The sequence below is a fragment of the Benincasa hispida genome, chromosome 7 (genome assembly GCF_027475165.1).
Source record: "Benincasa hispida cultivar pf3 chromosome 7, pf3_genome.v1.1, whole genome shotgun sequence".
NCBI classification, from domain to species: Eukaryota; Viridiplantae; Streptophyta; class Magnoliopsida; order Cucurbitales; family Cucurbitaceae; genus Benincasa; species Benincasa hispida.
In genome coordinates this window covers 7,984,275-8,008,002 of record NC_143484.1, presented here as the reverse complement: position 1 = coordinate 8,008,002, position 23,728 = coordinate 7,984,275, and the positions used below count along the sequence as shown (strand labels likewise).

The 23,728-nt window shown below is 35.9% G+C and overlaps 1 pseudogene across 1 annotated transcript; it reads left to right on the top strand.

The window, feature by feature from the left end:
- The first annotated feature begins 21,993 nt into the window (after nucleotides 1–21,993).
- On the top strand, nucleotides 21,994–23,370 carry LOC120068944 (zinc-finger homeodomain protein 4 pseudogene; annotated as a pseudogene). The gene has a single exon (XR_016530497.1). The product of XR_016530497.1 is annotated as a zinc-finger homeodomain protein 4 pseudogene (transcript).
- The last annotated feature ends 358 nt before the right edge of the window (nucleotides 23,371–23,728 follow it).

The following is a 23,728-nucleotide window of genomic DNA, read 5'->3' as shown; positions in this document are numbered from 1 at the left end:
TCAGAAAAATCACAAGGAAACATATTTCTCGATAATGTCATCGATTTTCGAAACCATACATACATACATACATACATACATACATACATACATACATATATATATATATATATATATATATATATATATATATATATATATATATATATAATACCATATAAGTATATAAATTCATAAAAACATTGAAAGTAAACCACTCGCAGTTCATCGAAAAAGGGTTCCTTGTATCTCTTTCCCTCTTAAATCCCGAGTTTTTATTAACCCAACAAGCAACTTAGAATCCTACGTTTAGGGTTAAAATAATCTTAAAACACTTCCTTAACCCTAAACCTAGCTTACCAACCCACAATGCTCAAACTAAACCTTTAATTTGAAAAAGACAGTTGTTGGACGTAGGGGTTGGATTTTCTTCACACTACTGGACACAGGGTTATTCCTCATAGACAAGTTGGATGTAAGGTTGGCTCCTTTTCAACGCATAGGTGGACTCCTCAACACATGGTCACTCCAAAATTCCTCCACTCACTCTCTTCTTGAATCTTTTTCAAGCACTTTTGAGTTGTGGATCAGAACTTTGGAGTGTATTTATAGGCTTCCATCGTTGTCATCCTCTTCCACTCCCAACGCATGACCCCCCTCCTTGTGAAAATTTTGAGTAAAGGAAAAGATTGGCTGAGTACCTAAACTATGGCTTGGAGAAAGGGAAACTTTCTAAGTATTGGAGACATAAGAAGTTGGGGTAAAAAATTTGGCTAAGTGTCCAAAATATGCTATGAGAGTTGAATTCATAGCATAGGGAAAAATGAAGAATATTTTCTAAGTTCAACTCATAGAATAATTGGTAGATTTATAGCATAGCAAGTAAGATTATAGCATAATAACATAAATTTGTAGCATAAACTAAGAAGTTTAACTTATAGCATAGGACACCACCTTGGGCACATAGTGGTGGATGCATGGAGTTATTTGGGTGCATAAAAGACTCCCAAGTAACCCTAGTTGAATGCATAAAGAAGCTATCTTAGACATGTAGAAGATATCTTGGAAGCTAAGCTATAAGATTAAGGGAAACTATGCTATAAGAAAGGAAAGCTATGTTATGAACTTTAGAGAACTTCAAGTCGGTCTAGGAAGGTGAAGACTTGACTAAGTAGTAAGGGGATGTGAAGTAGGGTTTAATCTTTGATAAGACATTTCAAGTAGAGCTTATTGTGGGAAGAGAATGAAGACATGGGCGAATACCAAGGCATGTTGGGCGCATACTAAAGCATGTTGAGTGCATACTAGGGAGACTTGTGATGCATGCTAGGTGTTGTCTTGGGATGTTTAGGGTTAAGTGAACACGTAAAGGAAGAATTGGTTTAGTGATGGAAGACCATGCATTGAACCTTGTTCAACCAAGTGGAAGAATTAGGGTTGGACGCATAGTCTTTGGAAGTTGGATGCACAAGGCAACCTAGGTTGAGAGTTTGGCTAAGTGTTGAGTAACATATGATATAAAAAGGGAAGGAACCCTATGGATTTGAAGGTTGGATGCATGGGAGGTGAAGTGAACGCATGGGAAGAGGTGGAACGTATGAGAGAAGGTGTTGAACTCTATCTTGGAAACATGAGGAACATAGGCAAAGCATGAGCTACAACAAGAAACCCTAGGAGAAGCAAGTGAACATATACTTTGGAAAGATGACTATCTTGGATGCCTAGGGAACTATGCAACCATGCTATGAATAACACTTAGGAAAAATCAAGGGAAAAAATCATGTTATAAGAAGGAAATTAGATCCAAGAAGGAAGAAATAGAGGAGTTGAACGCTTGGAAAAGAAGATCATGCATCCAACAAGGGGTGTCTATGCGTTGAGCAAGGCTAATATGAGAACGAGGAGAGAAATGTGGCTTAACCAAATGATATTGTAATTAACCTAAGTAGGTGGTGGAAATTCGTGGAACAAAGTTGAGCATGTAATACTTGGGACGGCCACATCAAAAGTTGGCATGCGTTGGACATGTTTAACGAAAACACAACCTACTTACATGCAAGCAAGTGGTGGCAAGATAGTAGGTAGTGGCACGGGAGGAAGACACTCAAACTCTACACAAGGAGGAGGTGTATGCGTTGGGAGTGGAAGAGGATGACGAGGATGGGTTTTTGAAGCCTATAAATACTTTTCAAAATTCTCATTTCATTACATAACTCAAAAGTTCTTGAAAACGACTCAAGAAGAGAGTGATTGGAGGAATTTTGAAGTGATCATGAGTTGAGGAGCTCACCTATGCGTTAAAGAGGAGCCAACCATGCGTCCAACTTGTTCGTGAGGAGCAACTCTATGTCCAGTAGTGTGAAGAAAACCCAACCCTTATGTCCAGTAGCTGTCTTTTCCAAATTAAAGGTTTAATTTGAGCATTTTGGGTTGGTAAGCTAGGTTTAGGATTAAGGAAGTATTTTAAGATTATTTTAACCTTAAACACGGGATTCTAAGTTGATTATTGGGCTAATACAGGCTTGGGATTCATAAGGAAAAAAGATATAGGGAATCCTTTTTTCGATGAACTTAAAGTGGTTTACTTTCAATGTTTTTATAAATTTATATACTTATAACAATTGAAGAAACTCTTATACAAAAGTACCTCTGAGCAGAAGCAGATCTTTCCAAAAGTATTGTGACAGAATTACCACATTTACATTCGCACATACAAATATGCATCAAACGACTAAATTACCTGCATGCTTAGAGATAAATAAACACGAGAACAAGGAAAGTTACCAGTTGAAGACTTTCTTGGCAAAGCTCGTTCTCTCCAAGTGAACAAACTCCTCACACTCTCGTTAGAACAATAAGCTTTCGTTCATCAACACCCGATTGTCTACCACGAATGGACTCCACACGAACAGACGAAGAAGATGGGGATGACACCACCACTTGGAACCTTTAGTATTCTCAGAGTGAGAATCCAAAGAGTGGGCTCCGTTCGGATTTGGTAGAGGAAAGGAGGAAAAGAGATCGTATACAATGATCAAGTAAGTGAAAGAAAGCAACGTCTATTGTATAGATAGGGTGCTTTATCGTTTAGGCGAAGTACACGATCGTGTAGGAAAAGGTAAAGATCATCTATACGATCATTTAGAAAAGCTCGGGCGCTAAGCAATCCTTTAGAAAAAGATAAGCGATCACTTAGTAAGCAGCGCGTGCGTGTAAGCGATCGTCAAGTAAAAGTGAGCTATCGTCTAGGCTCTCAATTCACTAAGCAATGGGCAAAACACTTCATGAGCAAAATAAGCACGTTCATTCGATCTCCTTGCAAAATGAAAACAATTTTCATTTTATTCTTCAGTTACGAAAACTGAATGGAACTCCCCACTAACACATGGTTAAGAGAAAACGGTGGCCAATTATCCTGTAATTGCCAAGTTAATAAATAATAAATATAATCATATTATATTCATAATCTATAGTTTGATATCACATATCAACCATAGTGTTTTTGTTCGCACGAGATTTCAATAGAAATTTATTTCGTGAAACTTGAACTTTGTATTTGTATTAATTTTGTGAAAAGTGAGTACAATCTTTAATAAACAGTATTTTGATGCTTTCAAAATAAACTATAAACTTTAAGCTAGTTGATCTTCTTGAACGATCGGCTTTTGGGCTTGTTGATCTTTTTGGGGGATCAGTCTTTGGGCTTATTGATCTTTTTGGGTGATCGACCTTTGGGCTTGTTGATCTTCTTGAGTGATCGGTCTTTAGGCTTGTTGATCTTCATGGGTGATCGGCCTTTGGGCTTGTTGATCTTCTTGGTAATCGGCCTTTGGGTTTGATGATCTTCTTGGATGATCGGCCTTTGGGCTTGATGATCTTCTTGGATGATCGACCTTTAGGCTTGTTGATCTTCTTGGAGGATCGGTCTTTGGACTTGTTGATTTTCTTGGAAGATCGGCCTTTGGGCTTGTTGATCCTCTTAGAGGATTAGTGTTCGCACGAGGCTTCCGGAGAAACTTGTTTCGTGGAGTTGAACTTAAGTTGGTGTTGATGTTGAAGTTGATTTGATGCGATGTGGTTCGATCTCTAGTACTTGATCATCTTATTCTCTCTCAGTTGAATGCATACGCTTGATTTGAGGAAGTGAAGCGCGTGATGATCGTGGAGTTGAAGTCTTGGAAGAATACTTGTATCTCCGAAGGACTTCAGTCTTTAAGGGTCTTCTATCTTCTAAGAGTGTAGCTGTAGGAGTCTTGGGAGTCTTCTGCTTTTTGATAAATTCTCTTTGGACTCTCTAAATGTAGAATTGCTTGTATCTCAAACGACTTCAGTCTTCAGAATGCTTGCATCTTCAAAGGACTTCAGTCTTCAGGATGCTTGTATCTTCGAAGAACTTCAGTCTTCAGGTGTGGTCAGCTTTAGGAGTCAAGGAGTCTTCTGATTGTAAAGAATTCTCTATAAGCTCTCTGGAGTATAGAATTGCTGACCCTCACAAATGAGAAGAACTCATCTATTTATAGAGTTCTCTGTTGGACTTCATGGGCTTGGGCTTGGTCGGTTCATGGGCCTGACTAATTGGATTTGGGCCTTACTCGACAGTTTGGTCAAATTAAGCCTATTTATGGGCTAAATTGGACTTTTAGCCCAAAAAATAATATCAAATTGAACCGAAGTAATTTTATTCAATCCAACGGTTACGAAGGAAACATGTGGCATCATCAGACTTCGCCAATTTATGTCTTCAACTTCAATTTGGGATAAATGTAACTTCTAATTAGTCTCGAAATCAATTATTTGGAATTTCATCATTAATTTAATAAATGACGTGGCAATTTGCGATCGGTCCAAAATTTCTCAATCAACAAATGCCCCCTTTTCGAGATTTATACACGTATATGGGTGGATGAATCTCGAAAAATGTAGTTTGAAATCAAAGTATGATTTTGACTCTTTTAATTTGATGCATCATCATGATCAAAATATGATAATTTAGCTCAAAATTTTGATTTGAAATTTTGTTTGCTTGACACATTTTTCGTCAAATAAACAAAAAATTGAATTTCAGTCTCTGATTTTCTTGTTCTCGAGTAAACTCTAATTTGAACTAAAGTAGAATTTATTCTCCACTTTAATTACAAATTGAATTTTGAGTAGTATCCCAAATTTTAACAACTTTTCTTTTTAGTTCGGAATAATCTCAATTCTTCATGCAAAATTGAAGTATAATTTTGACTTTGCCTTTCTCTTAGCTTCAATTTTGATTTGGAGTAGAATTTTGAGTTCGTCTTTCTCTTTACTTCAACCTTGATTTGGTGAAGCTCGGAATGCGCCTATATTTTCATTTAAGGCAACACTTAAGTTATATAAAAGTTTCAACATTGGATAAAATTTTATTGGTACCCGAATAGTATTTTTGTCTCATTCCAATTTGGATTTGACATAAACTTTGGAATATGCCAAATTTTGTCTTCAGAAAATTTGATTTTGACTATAATTTGAATTCAAATTTAATAATTTGGTTCGCATCCAACTATCACCAATGTAAAATTTGAAATATACTAAAATTTTGAGCTAAAATTTTGATTTAACTTGAATCTTGATAAAACTTGACAATTTCATACTTAGGTATTCAAATTATTGTTTGTTGTATCCTTTAACTTAGTCAAATATGGTTTTCAACCAATTTTGTTAACTACCCTAAATAATTGAAAGAATCTTAATTGAATTTGAGATAAATATTCCAACAGTTGTGATTTCTTTTATATATATTTCTTTAAACATAACCACTTCCTCATCTATAAATAGAGGTAAGTCTTCAAAGAGAACATATCCAATGGAAAAGCTTATGATACGATGAATTTGTATGGTTGCAGAATTTCTGTTAGATCCATTCGATGGCAAATTGATGAAAGCACCTGAACTTTTTATGAGAGCTTTTCCTCATTTGGATTTCTATTTTCATTGAGAATTTTCTTCTACTGTCCTCTTTAATTGATTTGTTTTCCCTACTTCTTGTTGCTTTTCATGACAAAAGATCTTCAATTTGATGAGGCAAGTTGAGTCAATGGATGAAACTACCGATAGAGTTAAAAGAAAAAATTTCCCTTTTTTTTTCTTCTTCTCTTTTACTTCTTTTTTCCTTTTGTTTTCCGATTTTTTCCTTCTTTTTTTCCTATTTTATTTTTTAAAAGAAAATTTTGTATTTTTTCTTTTTTTTCTTCCCCCTTCTTTTTTTTTTTTTTTTATGTAGGTTTACTAACTTGTCCCACTTACTCTTTTATAGGAACTAAAACGCAACTCAAGGGAGTATAACCGCTTCTTTTGTAAGATGACCTTGGTATGGTCTATCTACTGTATGCTTGTTCGTGCTTCCTGATCGTCATGGGAGGGCCCTGCAAGGCTTACAACTCTCCCAAGCTTTCACCCTAGGGAGGATCCCGATAATGTCTACCTTGTAGCACCGTTCGCATATCCTGTTCATCATGGGAGAGGCCCCGTAAGGCTTATAGCTCTCCCATGCTTTCACCCTAGGGAGGATCCCGATAAAGTCTACCTTGTAGCACCGTTCACATATCCTGATCGTCATGGGAGGGGCCCTGCAAGGCTTACAACTCTCCCATGCTTTCACCCTAGGGAGGATCCCGATAAGGTCTACCTTATTATGTTACTTCTTGATCAAAATTTGAAGATAAGGGAAATATGCCATCAAGTATTGAAGATGAGGCGGATATGCCATCAAACTTTGAAGATGAGAAGAATATGCCATCAAGCTTTTGAGTGGAGTCAGGTTGGCTAGAGTCGATCTCGCGTACAAGGCAGAGCCAGACGAACCAGAGTTGTCCTCGCATATGAGGTGGAGCCGGATGGACCAGAGTTGTCCTCGCATATGAGGTAGAGCTAGGCAAACCAAACTTGATCTCGCATATGAGGTGGAACCATACTCATATTTTTAGAGAGGAAGCGAAGCTACACCAACATTTTGAAGAAGGGGTGAAGTTGTACCAATATTTTGGAGAAGAAACGAAGCCACACTTGAATTTTGGAGATGAAGCGAAGCTACACTTGAATTTTGATGTTGAAGTGAAGCCACGCCTTGACTTGTGAAGGTGAAGTGAAGCCACGCCTTGACTTGTGAAGGTGAAGTGAAGCCACGCCTTGACTTGGGAAGGTGAAGTGAAGCCACGCCTTGACTTGGGAAGGTGAAGTGAAGCCCGCGCCTTGACTTGGGAAGGTGAAGTGAAGTCGCGCCTTGACTTGCGAAGGTGAAGTGAAGCCGCGCCTTGACTTGCGAAGGTGAAGTGAAGCCGCGCCTTGACTTGCGAAGGTGAAGTGAAGCCGCGCCTTGACTTGTGAAGGTGAAGCGAAGTCGTGCCTTGACTTGTGAAGGTGAAGCGAAGTCGTGCCTTGACTTGTGAAGGTGAAGCGAAGTCGTGCCTTGACTTGTGAAGGTGAAAAGAAGTCGTGCCTTGACTTGTGAAGGTGAAGCGAAGTCGTGCCTTGACTTGTGAAGGTGAAGCGAAGTCGTGCCTTGACTTGTGAAGGTGAAGCGAAGTCGCGCCTTGACTTATGAAGGTGAAGCGAGTCACGCCAGACTTTGGAGGTGAAGCAAGCCACACCAAACTTTAGAGGAGAAGTGAGCCACGCCAGACTTTGGAGATGAAGCGGGTCATGCAAGACTTTGGAGATGAAGTGGGCCACACTAGACTTTGAAGATGAAGCGAGCCACGCCAGACTTTGGAGATGAAGCGAAGCTGCGTCATGATTTTGTAGACCGATTCATTGAAGATGGAGGAAGCCATGCACACCAACCTTTGAGCTTGAAGACGGAGTGAAGCCATGCACACCGACCTTGAACTTGAAGATGGAAATGGGGCCATGCACGCCAATCTTGACATTGAGCTTGACTTGTGAAGATGAAGTCAGCCACACTAGACTATGGAGGTGAACCGAGCCACGCCAAACTTTGAAGGTGAACCGAGCCACGCCAGACTTTAGAGGTGAAACAAGCCACGCCAGACTTTGGAGATGAAGCGAGCCACACAAGACTTTGGAGATGAAACGGGCCACGTCAGACTTTGAAGATGAAGTGAGCCACGCAAGACTTTGGAGATGAAGCGAGCCACGCAAGACTTTGGAGATGAAGCGGGCCACGCCAGACATTGAAGATGAAGTGGGCCACGCCAGACTTTGGAGATGAAGCGGGCCACTTCAGATTTTGGAGATGAAGTGAGCCATGCCAGACTTTGGAGATGAAGCGAAGTTGCGTCATGATTTTATAGACCGAGTCATTGAAGATGGAGCCGAGCCATGCACACCGACCATGAACTTGAAGATCAAGCGGAGCCATGCACATCGACCTTTGAGCTTGAAGACGGACTGAAGCCATGCACACCGACCTTGAACTTGAAGATGGAAGTGGGGCCATGCACGCCAATCTTGAACTTGAAGATGGAACAACTTCGATGGAGTCTCTGAACTTGAGGATGGAGAAGCATTGACGAGACCTTCATGTTTGAATTTGACAAAGCATCGGCAAATCCTCCACATTTGAGTTCGACGAAGTATCGGCGAATCCTCTACACTTGAGCTTTGAAGAATCGGTGAATCCTCCACATTTGAGCTTGAAGCATCAACGAATCCTCTGCACTTGAGTTTGACGAAGCATCGATGAAGCTTTACATTGAGCTCGACTTTGCGACTTTGAGCGTGAAGATGGCATTGCAAAACCTCCAGACTTGAGCATGAAGATGAAGCATCAATGAAGCCTCTAAATTTAAAGATGGAGGAGCATCGATGAAACCTCTGAACTTGAAGATTAAAGAACATCGACGAAGCCTCTGAACTTGAAGATGGAGGAGCATCTAAGTTTGATTTTAAAGAGGAAGCGAAGCGCATACCAAGTGCGTGCCTTTTATTTATCGTGTTGGCTCCTTACGAGGGATGAACATCTTCAATCCATCGTGTTGCCCCCAATAGGGATGAACATCTTCAATCTGGAGTGTCATTCTTTAACGGGGATGATCAACATCAATCTTGTAATGTCATACTTAGGTGGATGTGGTACATTTTCTGATGGACTAAACTTAAATTTCTTTAAGTTTCCTTCGTGCCTTTAAAGAAAAGGGTCAAATCATGACGTAGTTTAAGTTTTCTTTTTTTTTTTTTTAACTGGATTGAACTTGAAGTTTCTTTCAAGCTGCCTACATACCCTTCTTAATGATAGGGATCAAGTCATAATGTAGTTCAAAAAGATTTTTTTTTTTTTTTTATGCGTGACTGAACTTAAATTTCTCTAAGTTGCCTACGTACCCTTTATAATGACAGGGATCAAGTCATAATGTAGTTCGTAAAGAATTTTTTTTTGGGGGGGGCTGTTCACATTTTAAGCTCATGCGGGCAAGGAGTATCATGCAGTTTAGGCTCTTGCGATAAGGAGCATCTTCATTTAAACTTCAGAAGCTCTTATTTCATCTTGGTTTTGATCATCCTCTTCATTTGTAGGATTCGTCAATATAATGAGTTTTGGCTTCACTATCAAGTAACCTTCTGTACTTATGTCAATAGAAAATTTCCTCTTCATTCGTGAAGGGACATGACTGTGAATCTTTTCGTCGTTTTTTTCTTCATGGAATGACGTTGGCTTCAAGATTTTCATCATTCCTTTACATTGATCGCTTGTTGTCTTGAGACGATCAAAAGCAGATGCTGAAGGTTGATCTTTCTTTGATGTGGAAATAATTAGCCTTTTGAAGGCTGAAGTTCGAGCAGAAGTAGTCGTTGGACATTGGTCTTCTTCTCCTACCATGGCCATACTCAATCTTTGAAAGACTGAAGATCGAGCACTTGAAGGCTTAATACGATCGATGGCAGAAGTTTTTTGCTTCATTTCTTCTAAGTGGTTGACTTCTTCAGCAGTCACATGATTGTCGTCAACTTCCACTATGCCGACAGTGTGATATGCAATAACTTCTGATACTTTCTCTGGATGATTATTGAGAAAACTTCTTGGGAGAAATTCTACCGAAGTTTCCGACCGTTGAAATTGAGGGAAGTCCTTGTCTTCTTTCTTAGCAGACTTAAGCTTTTGTGTCATCTTTTTGCCTTTCTTTTTATGAGTCTTGTTTCTTCTTCTATAGCTTCGATAGGAACGCGACTCTTTTGGGTGGAGTTTGGTTGTCTTCTCTTTCGATGAGTCACTACTATCCACCCTTCGTTGTCATCTTCAACAAGCTCATCTTTCTTTTCCGAATTTGCTATTTGAATCTCTTGTTGGAATCGAACAACTATAGGCTCGAATTCTCCAAACTGGATCAGGCTTTGTCTTTGAGCATGGGACACAGACAGTATTGGAACATTTGAAGTCGCCGCTACTGTAGCGTGATTTGTCTGAGCTACCTCATCCAAATCTAGCTCAGTCTTCTTTTCACGAACCAACTTCATAATTCGTTCCTTCAGCACGAAGCACCTTTCAACTGGGTGACTAATGACCCGATGATACTTGCAGTAGTTAGGATTATCTATTTTTCCTTCTTGTTCCGACCGCTTGCATTCTGGTAGTTGAATAAATTGCTTCTCTAGTAGTTGCTCCAACATATCTGCCACATCAGAGTCAGGGAATAGATAAACCTTCTCTTGTCTTTCTTTAAGAGTTGGACGACGCTTCTCACCCTCATTGTGCCTTCTTTCAAATTTTGTTTGTTTTCCTTTGGAGGAAAATTTCAGCGGGGTCACATGAACGACCATAGATTCTTTTATGGCACATCCACGATCTTTTCAGTACCCTTGGCATCATTTTTGTATTTTCTCCCTTCAAGGACTAGGAAATCTTTAGTTCCCCTGTTGGCAATGCTCAACTTCATATCATGAGCACGTGTTGCCAGCTCCTCAAACGTACGAGGTTTTATCCCTTGTAGGATGTAGAGAAGCTCCCAGTGCATGCCTTGAGTGCACATCTCCACTGTAGATAATTCAGTAAGTCTATCTTTGCAATGCATACTTAAAGCTCTCCATCGGTTGATGTAATCGATGACTGTCTCTCACTTCCACTGTTTGGTGTTTGTCAGCTCCATCATGCTAACAGTGCGCCTTGTACTGTAGAAGTAGTTCAAGAACTCCCTTTCTAGCTGTTCCCAACTGTCAGTCACTTCTGGCTCTAAATCAGTATACCAATCGAAAGCATTTCCTTTCAAAGTACAGACGAACTTCTTGACTAGTTGGTCTTCTCTAGTTCCTGTATTTTCGCAGGTTTTAATGAAGTGTGCAACATGTTGTTTTAGATTGCCCTTTCCATCGAATTGCTGGAACTTTGGAGATTGATACCCAGTTGGCATTCTCAGGTTGTCGATTCTCTTGGTGTATGGCTTGGAGTACATAAAGGAAATTTGCAACGGTCCTCCGTACTGAACTCTTATGGAGTTTGTGATCATATCTTGGAGCTGTTGAACTGACAGGGAGGCAACATAGGTGGATTTGGTGGCTGAATTTCCTACAAGACAGTCTTTCCTTTGTCATTGGCTTTTGTAGCTGGGGATTGACTTGATTCAACAGTATCTCGAGCCTGTATCTGATCTCTTAAAGCAGTGATTTCATGATCTTGCTCCTCTACAGCCTTCATTAGAAGATTTATCTTTACCTTCATCTCTGCTATGGTCGACTCAGTCATTACGTCAGTCATCATGACAGACAATACATCAAAATGTGATTCTTTCTCTGATAGATCATTAACAGAAGCATAGTTTTCAAACAAGGGATTTTCTCTGATGACGATCCCGCCTTTAGGAAATTCCATCAGCTGGCCCCAAATTTCCTTCGTGATAACAGAGCTTATGTAAGTGTTGCTTGCGATGGTAGCTTTGGATGCAATTTCTTTGGTGCCATTTGTAGATTTGTTGACTCGGATGACGAGAGAGAGATGAGAGGTAAAGAGGTCCCACCGAGCATGCCCATTTGTTCGCACGAGATTTCAATAGAAATTTATTTCGTGGAACTTGAACTTTTTATTTGTATTAATTTTATGGAAAGTGAGTACAATCTCTAATACACAGTATTTTGATGCTTTCAAAATAAACTATAAACTTTAAACTAGTTGATCTTCTTGAACGATCGGCCTTTGGGCTTGTTGATCTTCTTGGGGGATCGACCTTTGGGCTTGTTGATCTTCTTGGGTGATCGACCTTTGGGCTTGTTGATCTTCTTGGGTGATCGGTCTTTAGGCTTGTTGATTTTCTTGGGTGATCGGCCTTTGGGCTTGATGATCTTCTTGGATGATCGACCTTTAGGCTTGTTGATCTTCTTGAAGGATCGGTCTTTGGACTTGTTGATTTTCTTGGAAGATCGGCCTTTGGGCTTGTTGATCCTCTTAGAGGATTAGTGTTCGCACGAGGCTTCTGGAGAAACTTGTTTCGTGGAGTTGAACTTAAGTTAGTGTTGATGTTGAAGTTGATTTGATGCGATGTGGTTTGATCTCTAGTACTTGATCCTCTGATTCTCTCTCAGTTGAATGCATACGCTTGATTTGAGGAAGCGAAGCGTGTGATGATCGTGGAGTTGAAGTCTTGGAAGAATACTTGTATCTCCGAAGGACTTCAGTCTTTAAGGGTCTTCTATCTTCTAAGAGTGCAACTGTAGGAGTCTTGGGAGTCTTCTGCTTTTTGATAAATTCTCTTTGGACTCTCTAAATGTAGAATTGCTTGTATCTCAAACGACTTCAGTCTTTAGAATGCTTGCATCTTCAAAGGACTTCAGTCTTCAGGATGCTTGTATCTTCGAAGGACTTTAGTCTTCAGGTGTGGTCAGCTTTAGGAGTCAAGGAGTCTTCTGATTGTAAAGAATTCTCTATAAGCTCTCTGGAGTATAGAATTGCTGACCCTCACAAATGAGAAGAACTCCTCTATTTATAGAGTTCTCTGTTGGACTTCATGGGCTTAGGCTTGGCCGGTTCATGGGCCTGACTAATTGGATTTGGGCCTTACTTGACAGTTTGGTCAAATTAAGCCTATTTATGGGCTAAATTGGACTTTTAGCCCAAAAAATAATATCGAATTGGACCGAAGTAATTTTATTCAATCCAACGGTTACGAAGGAAACATGTGGCATCATCGAACCTCGCAAATTTATGTTTTCAACTTCAATTTGGGACAAATGTAACTTCTAATTAGTCTCGAATTCAATTATTTGAAATTTCGTCAGTAATTTAGTAAATGATGTGGCAATTTACGATCGGTCCAAAATTTCTCATTCAACAGTTTTCTCCTCCACTAGATATAAATCATATTTATATCAAATTTCTTCCAAATTCATGTATCTCAAACATAAAGTCAATCATATCATATATAATTAACCAGTTCAATTATATCATATATAATCGAACTCTCTCTTGTCAATTTGAACATTTCAAACTGACCCAAAAACTGATTCCCAACTTGAATCCAAGCTACCAAGGGGACCTTATGGACCTATAGCTTGAAGCTCCAATGGTACGTGAATAGCTGACTAAACTCTTTAGCCACGAGATCCACCATCCGTTAACTGCCATGCATTCCACTAAAGACCGACAGTTGAACTCTTCTTACCACAGATATATTTTTGTGTCTATTGGATATAACCAATCATCAATACGATAACCCTTCACAGATGCTGTAAGTACAACTGGACCAATTTACCATTTTCCCCCTGTAGTTACATTTTACTCCTTATGTATCGCTGATCCCTCTAATGAACAATACAACATAGTCCTACTATGTCCTCTCGAGCCATGAGAAGGTGTGTCGCGCCACATCGTTCAAGCCCCAGGATCAGCCCTGAAGGGAGCAATCTATCTACTTACCCCTACTTCGGGGAAGGAGTGAATAAAATCTTGTGTAGTTGAGTTCCCAGCTCCCAAATTAGACGAATCCCCAAAGTGGTAGGTTTAAGTCGACGACTTGCCTACTCACACCTATGCAAATCAAAGAACCGCTCTCAAAGGCAGAAGTTCCCAACTCACTCAGAATTGAGGTCATGTTACCTATGATCATCCTAGTGAAGTAAAGTCTCTGTCATGAACGACATTATATAACGAGACGTTAACACTTCGTGGTCAAGTCTTATATAAACTTTTTGTATAGGACATCCTCGCTCGCATGTCCCCACATGAATGATCAGGATCAGACCATCTGTAGCAGATCACAACACTTGTAACTATTCTACAAAGCAGGCCGCATCCGTAACGTTACCAGGATAAAGTTTTCCTCTTTTATCCATATACTACAGACCATTCTGGTTATCACTTAAGACATGATCCACTTGTATGTCACCACACACATGCTTAAGTTATATAATGACAACCAGGGATTTTAGTTTATTAGTTTTTGGTAAGTAAGTAAAACATCCAATGTGCGAAGTCAAGAAGTGAAGTAAATATCATATATTATACATCACAAGCGTACATACAGAATGTGTTTACAAATTACAGGACACGAGACTTTAGAGCATCATCCCCAATAATAATGATATTATATATCTATGTATTATTTCGAAAATCCATGGCATGATCAGAAAATATGTTTCCTTGTTACTTTGACTATTTTTTGGAATTGTGTGGATACATGTGTTTGATTAGAAACTAGAATCGTGTCTAGGGATATTGTTAGCATATCTCGTGGACGTTTGGCTGGGATTGTCAGTGTACTCGAGTATGTCTAACGAGATATTGTCGGCATGTGCATATTTGGCGGGTTGTATTGGGTACTAGGACTGTTTCTTGAATTTATGGTTATTTGAAACATTGCATTTATAGAAAAACATATGGTCATGCCAACATCTTCTCAGTTACCAGGCTAATCTCATTTATTTTGTAATGTGATCTTGTGATTGATTATTTATTCAATTATTTTCCCAAAATGAATTTAAAAAATAAAACCTATTTTCATACAAAACATACCACTCACTGAGCTTCCTCATCTCATGTTTTCCAAATGTTTTGTTTTCCCCTCCTAGGTAATAGGAGGAGGATGTTACGAAGTGCTACTAGAAGGTAGAGTCTATTGGCAGAATGATTACAAAAATCATTTCATCTTAGGGTTTGTATTAGGATTTTCGGATATGGTGATACAATGTTTGTAGTTATGAATCGGTATGAACATTATTCTATTCTTAAGGAAATTAATCCTTTAAAAAATGTTTCTGGCTTTGGATGTAATTAGTGAGTACAAGGTAATGGACAACAAGTATTACAAAAGGGTAATATCTACTATCTTCACACTTTCTTTCGAGCGAAAGAGGTAAGCCCGAAAGGGTGTGTGACACAGGCTCTTAAATTCTCTTCATTCTTTGTCAACATTGATGGGATGTAGAATCAGACAACGAAAGCAATCAAAATCAATAAGCACTATAATTATATTTAATTTGAGTTCTAAAAGCATGCAAAACATAATTTTTCAAAAGAGGGTTTCAAGAACAACATACCTTTGTTGAATTCCTCCAAATCTAAGTTGATCCTCACGAAATCTCAGCTCCAAATCCGCAGTGAACCACTAAGAGATCTTCTCTACTATTCTCAGCCTTGAATTTGGATGGTAGAACTCAAGATTAAAGTGAATTGTGAAGGGAATGGAGTGGGTTTCAAGAATAGAGAAAAAATCTGCAGAATTTTAGTAAATCCCAAGATTCAATCCCCCTTCCATTTATGAAATTAGAGAGTTTTTTATGTGATATTTACCTGCAAACACTGAATACCAACCCAATTGACACCTCAATTGGATAAAGTTAATAGGCTAGGTGGGATTAAGGAGGTTAATCCACCTCCCACTTCACAAATTGTGGAAAAATCCACTAAGGATTCAATTTACATTTTTTCATTCTCAATTTTAATTAATTCTAAATTAACTAAAATAAAAAAAATAATATTTCAATTTCTGAAATTGAAATAAAAATGAAAATTAATTTTATTTTAATTAATTAAATAAATAATAATTTAATATCAAATATTAAATTAATCACGCACCTAATTTTAAATATGAAATCCTATTTATGTAAGTAATATTTAAAAAAAAATTAAATATTACAAACTCTCTAATTTCGTTTAATTTCGATCAATTAAAATATTAATTAATTATATCAAATATAATTATATAAACCCTAACTTGAATTTTAACTATTTAAATTCAAACCCTAAATTCAATTTGAACACTTCAAATTGAAATCATTCCAAATTCACTCAATTTATAAATCTAAGGCGTTCATGTTTTACGAACTAGTAGAAGGATCTTATGGATCTACAGATCATGAGCTCCAACGATTTGAGATTAATTGGCTAAAACTCTTTAGACCGAATTAATCAGCATTCGTTAACTACCGAGTCACACCACTATAGCTCGATAGTTGCACTCTCCTCACTATAGATATACTTGTGTCCACTTGATTTAACCATGATCAGTAAGTTGACACTTCACAGGTTTTTCGTAATAACAGCGGGGTCAAATGTTGTTTTACACCCGAAATTACATCTTACTCCTTAAGTTCCACCGATCCTCTAATGAAAAATTGGTTTATGATCCAATCACTAAACCAAATCCCTCTCGGGCCAATAAGAGAATGGGGCCTCTTGTTCAAGACCTGGATTCAACACTTAAGAGATCAACCTTCCTCCTATCCCTAAATCGAGTAGGCGTGAATTCCATCTTACACCCTATGTCCCCAGCTATCTACCCGGTCTTACCCTTAAAATGGGAGGCTTATTGAGCCAGCTCTGTTGAGTCAACCCTCACCTTGCAAATTTAAGGATAATCCTGAATAAACAGGAGTTCATAGTTAACTCAGGATTAATATCAAGTTACCTAAGTCATCTATGCAAAATAGTTAGTCTTAAATAGTAAACAGCATTATAAAATAATAATGACTTATTTCTTGGTCCAATCTTATGCAAACTCATTGCATATGATGCCCCCACTCCTCATGTCAATAGATGAACTAATCAGGATCACTTTGTTTGTAGCACCTTACAACAAATTGTAATAACTACAGAATGGACCGCATCTGATAGTGTTACTAGAATAAGGCACCCACCTTATTCGTATACTATAAACCGTTTTGGCTATTTGCTTGAACTTGATCCATCTTTATGTCTCCACATAAAGTTCAAGTATTCATATACTAGTTATGGATCTTAGTTTATTGGATTTAGTCTTTATAAGTGCAATTTACAAATTCAATAACAACTTTATTGTATAAATGTTGAACAACATCTTTATTGATAATAGAAAATGTTTAACTGCGAGATTTATGACATACAACCCAACAAACATTTTCTCTGTAAGCAATCCTTATAAATTAATTGTCATTTTATTTTTCTTAATTATATGGATATTCCCACCATTTTAGCAAGTAATTTTTTTGCATGTTTCAACTTCACAAGCTCTGATACCATATAAAAGAATATGAAATTTTCATCCCATAACCAATTAACAATGAGAGAGTACCGTACCCCATGCATTATTTTAGAAAGATTATGATGTCTCTCTATTTTTCAACGTGAGATCCTCAATAACTTTTATAATATAAAGTAAGAACGACGAACATTTGAGTAAATTTTGTGAATTTTGAATAAAAATGAATAATAGGTCAATTATATAAAAGGGTTATTTTCAAATATAGTAAAATGAACCAAAATATTTACAAATATTTACAAATATAGCAAAATGTCACTGTCTGACATTAATAGACTACTATCATCTATCACTAATAGACTATGACATTTTACTATATTTGAAAATATTTTTAGCAGTTTTGACATTTAAAACAATTTTCCATAAAACCTATCCATATAGTTATCCCTATGTATTTAATTATATCAACATATATTTTAACAGATTTCTTGACTTATAGACTTCAAAATATTGTAGAATATCTAACTATTACTAAAAAGAGCAAGATTGCATATAATTCCATAAATCTCATTTTCTATACATAATATGAAAAAAAAAAAATTCAACTAAAAAAAATTGTCGCGTGACATATTTTAACCCTATCTATATAGGTAAAATTAAAAATAGGTCAATTATAAAAATTTTGGATAAAAATGAAAACTAGGTCAATTATAAAACCTATCTATATAGTTATCCCTATGTATTTAATTATATCAATATATATTTTAACACTTTTCCTCGTTAGTACACTTCAAAATTTTGTACAAGATTCAATTATTACTAAAAGGACAATGATTAAGTAAAGTCATTGTATTTTTATACATAATATTAAAAATAAAAATAATTTTGTTTTAGAAAAATAATCATCCATAACAGATTTTTATTAGATGTTAGCTGTGTTGTACAATAGATGAATGCGGCTGAGATTAAGGGTGTTCAAAAAATCCGATGACTCGAAAAAACTAATCAATCCAACCCAATCTGTTGGATTTGGGTTGGGTTGGGTTTAAATAAATGAAAATTTTATGGGTTGGATTGGTTCATGGGTCACATAAAATAATCCAAACCAACCCGAAATTATTATATGTTTTTTTTTTTTTTGCTTATGTACAATTAGATATACATACATTGTATAAATTGAAATTGAGTTGTTAATCTTAATTCATATATGAAAATAGTTAAGTCGAATTTTTACATATTAACATTTTACTTCTTTTTATAAAAAAAAAATAAATAAATGACCCGAGTAACCCGAATTAACCCAACCCAAATATTTTATTGTATTCATTTTTTTATGAGAGTTATTTGGATTGAAAAAATTTACCACCCAAATAATTGGGTTGGGTCTAAAAAGTCATTAAACGCAATTCAATCTAACCCACGAACATCCCTAGTTGAGATGATATTTAAATTTTTTTAATTAAATTATTTAAATTTATGAACTACCTTAGATTAACCATGAAGAGAGAAGGTTTTGTTTAATCCCAAAAGGGAAGGAAATGAAGTGAAGAGAAGAGGGAAAAAAAGGTAAAAAAGTTTAAAAAAAAACAGAGTTCTGAAACACATCTTGAAAAATGTGATTGGTTTGTGGTAGATTTCATGAAATGTCATCCACACCATTTATTCTTGTGGCCCATACACTCTCTCTATCTCTTAATAATCAATAAATACACAATTTCTCTCTCTAAGAGAAATAAGTTTATTAATCTCATATATATATATATATATATATATATATATATATATAAAGCAAAACAAAAAGGGAAAAAAAAAAAAAAAAGAGATAAAAACAAATTTTGTAAAGAATAAAGACAAATAAAAACAAAGCCTTTAAAATGGGACTGACCTATATTTATAAAACTGCTTAAACACTGTGTGAAAAGTGGAATATATAAAAGCCAACCCCATGGATAATAAAAGAATAAAGTCATTTTGAATCTTTAATCTGAATAATCTTTCTCAAATCTCCTCCTCCAAGTTTTTTTTTTTTTATTTACACAAAGCACAAAAATTAAAAGAAAAAAAATATAATCATGATGAGGTATAAAGTATAAAGCCACCCATTGCTTTTTATTTTTAAAAAATTACTCTTAATTTTTTAAATCCAATTTCTGACTTCTTAATATCCTTCTGATGTATTTAATCTAAAGTAATATTTGGTGTATTCTATGAAATACTCAACTGATTATCCTACATTCATTATACATAAATAATGAATTAAAATATTTTTTAAAAAAAATAAGAAGAATTTTATCATATGATAAATTATGATTGAATAATTTGGTGAGACGCATAAAAATAAGTGTACCTCATAAACACATAGGTGAGAAGTTTAATTTCTTTTTTTTTTTAATTAAAAACCACTCAGTTTAGATTTTACATTTAAAAAATTACAACAAAATTACAAAGGAATCGAACTTAGATAATATCGTATATATATAAGTTTAACATTAAAAAAAAATAATAACAATTAGTAGGTTGGGGATTGAACCTTGAACATTAAGATTGATAGTACATATTTAATATAAATTGAACTACGCTCTTTTTGACAATGAAAACAAAATAATTATTAAATATGAGATTTTTAAATTAAAACGTAATCTTTAGGTCGATTGGAGACAAACTTGGGATTTGTGATCACAGGTAAGATCGGTTCAGGATCATGGGATCCTTTTTTATCAGATAGGAAGGGTTGTTGCACAAAACGTACTTCTAAGTAATTGCTCCATAGATCCTATATCTATCTATATGAAGAAGAAATCATGTAACGAAGGGGGTTCTTATTTGTACAAATGGTACTTCGAACTTAGAACGAGCATGAAGAAATTAACGATACTTCTTTGTCTTTTGAGTTGTTCTGTTGGATTGGTCGTTCAAGACCTTTGGTCTCTACCAAGACCCGATGAAAAAAATGGGATTACTTCTTATGGACTCGTTGAGAATGATTCTGATCTAGTTCATGGCCTATTAAAAGTAGAAGGCGCTCTGTTGGGATCATCACAGACAGAAAAAGATTGCAGTCAATTTGATAATGATCGAATGACATTGCTTCTTCAGCCCGAATCCAGAAATCCCTTAGATATGATACAAAATGGATCTTGTTCTATCGTTGGAGTAATCCAAACCCGGGTTTAAAATTAAAATTTAGATATTGAATAAAAAGAAAAACTACACAGTTTAGAATTTGAAAAAAGCTTCAAAAAAGTTGACAACAAAATTATAAAGGAATTCAGATTAGATAATATAGTATGTGTAAGGTTAATCTAAAAAAACGAAGAACGTATATTTTTTTTGACAATTAGTGAATTAGGGAATCAAATCTTTATACTTAACGTCAATTGAATTATGTTATTTTCAAGAACGAAAAACAAAAGATTTATTAAATATGAGATTTAAAAACATAGATTTAGAATTAAAAATTGAAATTGAAATGGAAAAAGGGAAAAAGGGCATTAAATGAATTTGCAGTGATGGAAAATGATATGTATGTCATCAGAGTTTTCCTTCAAAGTAAGATTTAGAATTAAACACACAACACAACAATCTCTTATTTCTCTGACAAACGTTGGCCTCTCCAAGCAATAGAGTAGCGTAAACTTCATCTCTCATTTTCCCATCCCAACCACAACCCCACTTTTTTTCTTTTTCTTTTTTCTTTTTAAAAAAATTAAAAATAAAATATCATTTTCGTGTTTTTTTCGATTTTAATTTATTGAGCGATTTTCAAATATAAAAAAATTAACCGAAATATTTATAAATATAACAAAATATCACTGTCTATTAATGATATGTGTCTGTGTCTATCACTGATAGTTTGTGACATTTTACTATATTTGTAAACATTTGCAACAGTTTTTCCATGTAAAACAATTTTTTCCACTTTTACTTCTCCAATTTTAATCTGAAGTCAATTTTTAACTGAAATTAGTTACATATAATAATATTTTTCATGTAAAAAAAGAAGATTTTCAAAAATAGAAAAATAAGGGAAAATATTTATACAAATAACAAAATTTAATTATAGTTGTGATAGACATTGTTATCAATGTTTATTACTAATAGACACAGATAAAAGTTTATCAATGATAGAAATTGATAGAAGTCTATCATTGATACTATCAGTGATAAAGGTTGATAGAAGTCTATCATTGATAGAGGTTGATAGAAGTCTATCAGTCTCCTTTTTACTGTTTTTGTAAATAGTTTGATATTTTTCCTATCTCTAAAAAAATATAATACATAAATATGTCTTCAAAATTTACAATAAAAACATCCATAAATAACAATTATTTTTTTAAAAAAAAATAACAGTAAACTAATAGTTGAGGACTAGATTTAAGTTTATAGAAAACAAATTAAAATTGAACAAACTTCAAACTATATGTAACAAAATTGTATTTTTAACCCAAAAATATATGTAATAATAATTTTTTTTTTTTAAAAAAAAAAAACCACTGTGTCTTGTGTTGTGTTCTTCAGTTTTGTCGGTTAAAAGAACTTTTTTTAAAATAAATAAAAAAAGAAAAGGAAAATTGAGAGGTGGTAGGGCCTAAAACTAGCAATAGAGGTCCATGGTTTTTGTGTATAACTATAAACTCTTTACTTATTATTTTAGTGTCTTCACATTTCACACACCAATATGAAATCTCCATATTCATAAACTCTCTCTTCATTTCCCTTCTTTAACCAAACTTCTATTTTCCTCCTCTTCTTCTTCTTCTTCTCAAACCGTAATATTATTGGAATATGCAATGCAACAACTCTCTACTACTATCTTTCTTCTAATTCCCACACCAATTTCTCACCTCCTCTCTTTTATCCAATTTTAATAACCCCAAACTCTTACCCTTTATTATTTTCTCTCTCTTTCTCTTCGACTCCTCCTTCATATAATGGAGCTTACTACTCAAGACCCTCCTATCCCCATCCCTATTCCCATCCCCTTAAATAGTCGTTACGGCGGTCACGACCACGACCATATCATCCACCACCATGACCCTTCCGCCACCCGTAACCACATCATTGCAGCATCGATCAATGGTGGAAGCCCACTTCCAACTTCCCAAATGGAACCTGACCTTCACCTTCATAACAATAGCAACAGTAACAATAACAGCAGCAACAACAAGAAGCATATCAAATACAAAGAGTGTCTCAAAAACCATGCAGCTTCCATGGGAGGCAATGCCACGGATGGCTGCGGCGAGTTTATGCCGAGTGGTGAAGAAGGTTCCATTGAAGCCCTAACATGCTCGGCTTGCAATTGTCATAGAAACTTCCATCGAAAAGAGATCGAAGGAGAACCCTACGATTGGCTCCACCACTCTCGCTTCGGGCGAAAGCTTCTCGTCGGTGGAAAGAACATGATCAGCCCACCAGAGCCTGCTGCATTCGCGTACCCGACTGCAGGAGGGGCGACGTTCATATCATCAAGAGCAGCAACAGCTCAACCCCACCACATGATAATGTCGTACAACATGCTCGGTGGGGGCGGTGGGCACTCAGAGTCGGAGGAGCAGGAGGAGGCGACAGGGGTAGGAGTCGGGGGAAGGGTCTATTCGGGGCCAATGATGAATAAGAAGCGATTTCGAACGAAGTTCACGGCGGAGCAGAAAGAGAAGATGCTACGGTTTGCAGAGAAAGTTGGATGGAAGATTCAAAAGCAAGAGGAAAGTGTGGTTCAACAATTCTGTCAAGAGATTGGAGTGAAGAGGAGAGTTCTAAAAGTTTGGATGCATAACAACAAGCACAATCTTGCCAAGAAGGATACAATTTCCCCTTCTCATTCTCCTAATCCCTTAAATTAAATTAAAATTTCTTCATTTCTTTCTCTCTTTTTAACTCATCAGATTGAATTATATAATTATCATTACTATTATTGTTGTTATTATTGGCTAATGATGATGATGATGGTCAATGTGTTGGTGTTGGAATATGTTTAAATCTGAGTTATTGCACTGAATCCAAGGCACTTAATTGGTTTATTTAATTGATGGTTGATTAATTTAGTTTATTTAATGTGGTTGGGTGAGGAGCATCATCTATTCGAGTATGGTTCAGTAAATTAATCATGTATATATATATATATCAATAGAGAATTTGAACTTCTCATCTCTCGTTCCACGTTTGTTAACTTTAAAAAATTAAAAATTAATGTCCATTTTGTAACTATTTTATTTTTTGTTTTTGTTTTTGAAAATTAAATATATTTCATCAACATTTCTTACAATCATTTTATATTTCTTAAGTACAATTGTTGAATTCTTAGTCAAATTTCAAAAACTAAAACAATTTTTTGGAAGCCATTTTTTTAGTCATCAAGTTTAGTTTTTTAAACTATTAGATAA